Raw genomic sequence first — 6,620 nt, forward strand, 5'->3', positions numbered from 1 at the left:
CAGTGAATGCTGGGAAAACGAGGAGAAGGTGCATTATGAAGGAGATGTCCGGTCGCCAGGGTGTGTGTGTGTGTGTGTGTGTGTGTGTGCGTGTGTGTGTGTGTGTGTGTGTGTGTGTGTGTGTGTGTGTGTGTGTGTGTGTGTGTGTGTGTGTGTGTGTGTGTGTGTGTGTGTGACACTGGCATTTATTTTCAGAAGATATTATGATAGTGTCGTTCGTTCCGGTGCACTCCCGACAGTTTAGCACTACATCGAGATTAAGATTAAACTAATTTATTTTGGGAACAGCCGCATATATGCCGGTGTCGGACAGACACAAACACACCGAACACATAGCTGAGCTGAGCAGAGCACATACACACACATGCGTCTTGGTGACTGACTGGACATCTCCTTCATAAAACTAATAAAAGGGGGAGTAATCGGGCAGTTCGATGTGTGTAGATGTGTGTGTGGTTAACACGTAGCAGCCTGCAGTCACTCTTAAACTGTTCTGATTAAGTTAAACACAGCGAAGGCGGTGCGTAAAAAGGCACAGCTCTTTACCGAGTACGTCCCGCTGCCTCCTGATGCTGCAGCCAAATCATGAAGTGAAGGAGGGTTTCCTTCTATAAAACAGCTGCGGGCAGCAGATACCGTGAGAGTCCCGGTCATTAATTCATAGATCAAGGCAGACTGGTTTACTCTCCTATTTTGCCAATCCGGTGCTTAAACAAATAGCTCCCTCTACACCCCTGGCCCACCTTAAAATGAAGTCCGAGTTTGAAATATATCTCAAATAATGTATGCACCACCATTTCCCCACATAAACATAACAGTCTGCAATCAAACGGTTGTCTCCTGTGCGCTCCTCTTCCTACTTGGCGCACCGGTAACATGCTCGTGCGCACAAGAGGCTGAGACCTTAGGCTGAGCCGCCGAATCCCTCGGAACATCATAAAAGCCATTTTCAACGGTTTTCTGGTGTAAGATTAACTAGCTACTGGATGAAATAATATGACTGGTGGCATATGTGCGAAAATTAAACACTTTTTGAAAAAAATATTATGATAAAATATTTTTATATATTTATAATTCTGCAAATATTACGATAAACTCACAGCTATTTCGCGGCCCGGCAGTAACACCTCCGCGGCCCGGTACCGGTCCGCGGACCGGGGGTTGGGAACCCCTGATCTAACCCATTGACCTAATCCATAGCCTACCAGACATTGTAAATACCTTGGACAAATTAGACACAGCTCTTTTCATTGGATTTTAGTGTTTCTTCAAAAAGGTAGTTTTTGAAAAGAAAAGTCTCAATTATTTTCAAGAGGCTCAGAATAGTTCTTTGTGTACCTCTTGTCTATGCATTTTGAACTATCCTCAAACCCTGTCAAGTTCTAAGTATCTCCAAAGAGTAAATGGCACTATGACGCCACTTGGTGGTTTGTTAATAATACTCCCTATTTTCCATTCCTTATTATAAATAAGATAAGATAAAGATAAGATATCCTTAATTATGTTGTTGCAGCAGCATGTGAAACAAAGTATTGCACATCATTAGAAATAAAAAAGAGTATAGAAAATAAACAATATAAACATCTAAAAATAGAAGATAAAACATAAAAGTTGACAGAGAAAATACAAATCTGTAAACTATCTGACAAATAAAACACTATTGAAGGGATAATATAGATAAACAATTATACTATTTAGCATCTCTGGCTTACACAGTTGAGTTCAATCGAATTTTCTAATCCTCAAAAACAGGGTTGCCGATTAAAAGTGGAGAATTGTGAGTGTGGAATAATTATCTGCACACAAAGGATGATAAGAGTAAGTATGACAAGTCTTTCTTTTATGATTCTCAATGTCTCAATTTGATAATAAACAGATCATGTATCTTCAAGCTCAACATGAATGCCTTTTTGTTAAGCAAAGGAAGATCAGAGGTAAAAAACATGTGACTGAAACAAGGTAGCAAAGGAAAAAATTGATGAAAAAATATGAAAACCCCTGGCCATCCACTGTGTTAGAAGCAATGCTGTGGCTTTTCTGTTTTTCATGAATTTATGTATGGAGGCAAAGCCCGCAGGGGTTTAGATGTCAGGCCCTTATATTACTCCTATGTCTATTGGTGTCCTCTGGCATATTTTCCAGGATAAATTCCACTCCCTAAAGAATTGACTATTATTATGTGCTTATAGTGCAACTTTAGCCATAGCTGAGGCTATAATCTATAATGCACATTGATCAATAAATATGATTCAGCCTTATAGTCACTGCATTCTAAGATGTGCCATATGGGAGTCTGGAGCCGGTGAACGTTTAAAGAAGCCCTAATGTCTGCACTACAAGGATTTTTCTTATGTTGATCCGACTGAGTTCATCCAACTCAAGCTGGACTTTGCTGACTGAAGAGGAAAGGCAACCCCGCTACTGGGTAATTAAGTGAGAGAAGACGTGAGATAAAGCCGTACGGGTCACCAAAGCAAATAGGGAGCGAAGCACCCAGGAGCAGCAGAGCGTGGAATATTAGATACAGTAGAGCTGAACTATAGCGTTCAGCCGAAACTGTAAAACGAGAATAGAGAGCATAATGTTCCAAATTTGTTCGCAAGTCCTGCACACGCATAAGCTTTCACGCATAGATTAATTGGCAAGGGACTTAACATAAAAGATGCTACCTCATGTTTTTAAAGCATTATGCAGTTACTTGTTTCAATGTGAAAGCTCCTTACATATTAACATAATAAGGTATATCACAGCTTCCTTTTTGATGTGATTGGCTTTAACATACTGTGTGAGTGTTTTGGTGGATTAAAATGCTATTTGAGTTGAGGTGCACTTTGTTCTATAGTATTCTGTTTGGAGAGATCAAAGACTGAGAACCAGTTCAATCATACTTGACATCAGCACTTGTAGCATTCAGCTAAAATGAACTGTAAGATAGGGAAATTACAACAAGTACCTAAGAATGCACAATTGCCACATTTATTTAAGGTTTTATAGGGTTTAACACTCAAAACGTCAGCTAGTACCTGTATGGGTGTGCTATAATCAGACTTGACCAAACAACCAACCAGATTCAACCCGATCAAATTCTGATTCAAAATTATTTGATGAGCTTTATTACTTAATCCTCATTGGCACTTGAATGTCCACATGTTTCCTGAGAAAAACCAAAACAAATATGAAACTACCTCCTCTGTTGTAACCTTAAAATACATTTTGTTTTCATGGCCTTTAACGAACTCTTGACACTTTTACATTTACATTCAATACTTTTATTCCGTAAATAATATGACTGACAAAGAAATGATTGGCCAAGTAGCCAACAGTTTCATCCATACATCACACACAGAGATGTGTACTCTCTGAACAGATGTTAAAACCCACAGTGAGAGAAAATGCCCCCAATGGAAACTAGGTTTGCTTTTCTTTGTCGGACCTGTGCTGCCTGGTTAGCCATCATGCAGATGTTAAGGATGTAAGCATCAAGCGAATCGAGCACAGCAGCTCTGTGAGTACTTTCAATGTGTGTTGTATTCTTAGTTTAAAATCTTTGCCAGAGTTGTTTTATACACTGCACAACACATTGTAGCACATAAAGTGTATTATTACCTACTCCATAGGGATATGAAAATAAGAGTATATGAGCGTGTGTGCATAGTTGTGCACGATATATAGTCTATCTTATTATGAATCCTCCATCTATTTGTACATCAATATCCAAAGCCTGATAAAAATGTGAAGGACCTCTGGTGTCTTTTTGTGTGTAGGTAAGTGGACAAGAGTCTTTGGTCTGGCGTATCATTCCAAAAGAAAACAAATATTCAAGGTTCATTCCAGGAAATAAAAACGGACACCGGTTCATCCAACTTTTAGATGCTCATGTGGATCATAGAACAAATTAGCATCTCCAAAACTCCTAATTAATGATTCAGCAGGCCAGTCAAAGAAGTGAGCCCACATGAATGATTTAATATGTGCTAACCTAATTTAGGGCCTAATCCATAATAAATGAATTACACTGTTTAGTCATAGCAGAGAGAATGGAAGAGCCAGGGAGAAGATTTAGACATCAGAGAATAGCGAGACTTGTGAAGTGACAAACAAATTATTCTGCTTGGATGCCTCAACCTCACCATTACTTCATTTGCAGACACTTTCGAGCCTGGGCACGTCAAGGTATAACCATGGCCAATTAGACAGCCGCTGTCACTAAGAAGTGAACTGAACTGAATTATCATTTTAGGAGTCACAGTGTTCTCTTTACTAACCTGTAGAGGTTAAGTGCTGTTTTGTTTTTTTTCACAGCTGAATTTGTAAGAGACACTAATTTATTAGCAGGTCTCTATGTGCGAGAAAGGAGAAGGAGTCTGTGTATCAACAGTAGCAGAGAGAGAGAGAGAGTCAGCGCTGTAATCTAGAGGTGAGGAGTAATATCAAAAAGAAGAGACGAGAGAAATTCTGGAGCGGCAGCCAAGCAGTGCAAATCCCTGTGAAGGAGGAAATCTCAAAGTGACAGCTTTCAATTACAACAGTAGGAGAAAAGTGTGTGTGTGTGTGTGTGTGTGTGTGTGTGTGTGTGTGTGTGTGTGTGTGTGTGTGTGTGTGTGTGTGTGTGTGTGTGTGTGTGTGTGTGTGTGTGTGTGTGTGTGTGTGTGTCGGTGTGTCGGTGTGTGTGTGTGTGTGTGTGTGTGTCGGTGTGTGTGTGTGTGTGTCGGTGTGTGTGTGTGTGTGTGTCGGTGTGGGTCGGTGTGGGTCGGTGTGTCAGTATGTGTGTTACCTGTCAGCACTTCTGGGCTTCCCTGACAGTTCGATGTCACAGCTTCTGGATTGAAAGTACCTCATGTACACACGGACACAGAAACTCATATGGACACACAGACACACTTTTTCTTCTGCTTTCTCTCTGCGTTGTTCTCACATTTATCTGTGTTGTATTCCCAGGTGTCTGGTTCGAAATGCTGTTGGACTGCACACTGGAACTCACTTTATGTCTGTGCGTTGTGTGTAGGTGTATGTAATTCGTGCCTGCAAGTGTTTGGGAGTATGTTAAGGATATAGCTGGTCTCTTACATCCTTTATGGGAAGCATTGTGCCAATAGTTAACAAAATAGGAGTAAGCCTAAGACTATTTAATGTATTTGCTGCCATTCAGCCACAAGAGCATTAGTGAAGTCAGGCAGTGATGTTTGGGGATAAGACCTTCCTCACAGTCGGTGTTCCTCCTCATCCTATTGGTATCATATGGGGTTGCGGTCAGGGCTTTGTGCAGACCAGTCAGGTTCTACTCCTCCAAACCCAGAAACAGGAATAAGACATCCCCACAGTTCCACAATTTGAAGCATGTTATTATTTTCAATATCTATAATATCCATCTATTGTATACTATTGTATTACTATAGAATGAAAGCTCAAATCCTGAACAAAAGCTCCAGACAGGGTCTACGTCTTGTTCTCACCTGCCACTTTTGTAAGTCCCTAAACATTTATAGTGACCACTCAACGTTTTTTGTCTGCCACTTCTTAAATTTCCGTAGAACGCTTTACAATTGTAGTACCAGACATTAGGAATTATAAATATTTAATAAATAATTTGTGCAGGTGACCTGACATTTTTACCTGCCACTGCCAACATTTACTCTGTTTTTGGCAGGTAGGAGGTGCTAACTTTCTTCCATGGCCAAAGAAAAAAAGCACACAATGGTATCCTTGTACTTTTGGCCAATATTCTTGAAATCACCTTCATTTTATTTAAGTGTGATGTACATGTCAATACAACGGTTATTCTAGGTTATTAATATTGAGTCCTTTCCAGGTGAATTCGTATTTATGCATAATACTGTTTCGTTGTTATTAAGGCCTATTTTACAGTGGCGTCATTTACCTTTGAGAAGACATTAAATGTCTTTGTGTAATGAGGTAATTGTGTGCTTAGTGATTTTGGAAACAACCTTTGTCCATTACAGAAAGCACAAGGTGGCAGTAGAACAGCACTATGTTCTGCTGCAGCCTGGCGAGTGACTCATCGCAGCAGAGGAGCTGCAGCCTCTCAGACAGACCGAGAAGATAAAAACAGCCAAACCTGCTGTACTGACCCCAGTCTCAAAGCTGTGGTACATCTACTAACCTCCACGAATGAAAAGCACACCACGGCTGCAGAAGCATCCATATTTCCTTGTTAAATATAAATAGAGGAGATCCTGGAACAAAGCATATCTAATAGAGGAGACGTAGAGGTCTGACATGCTGCCACGCTCTAAACCAGGCCAGCAGTGTGTGGCTTTATTCAGACACTTTCTAGTGTGCCCTTTCTTCCAACCTTGCATCACAGAAATCAATGATCTGATTTTGACTGACTGGGGAGAAGTGTATTGGTCAAGCCAGGCAATCCTTTGCTAAATCTGACAATTTAAAAGACGGAAGAGATGCCTCTTTAGGATTTTGAACAAGCTCACTTGGTGTGAGGTGGCTGGTGAGGCATCGTTATGTAAGACAGCTCAGACATTAAAGGATGGGGCAGAGTTTGGTTGCTGAGGCAGTTTTTCAATTCTGTACTCTGTAGCAGATATAATGTCGCAGAATGAGTCCTACTGGCGTTTCATTGTAAGATGACGAACAGCATAAAT

This window comes from Trematomus bernacchii, unplaced genomic scaffold, assembly GCF_902827165.1.
Source record: "Trematomus bernacchii unplaced genomic scaffold, fTreBer1.1, whole genome shotgun sequence".
Taxonomy (NCBI): Eukaryota; Metazoa; Chordata; class Actinopteri; order Perciformes; family Nototheniidae; genus Trematomus; species Trematomus bernacchii.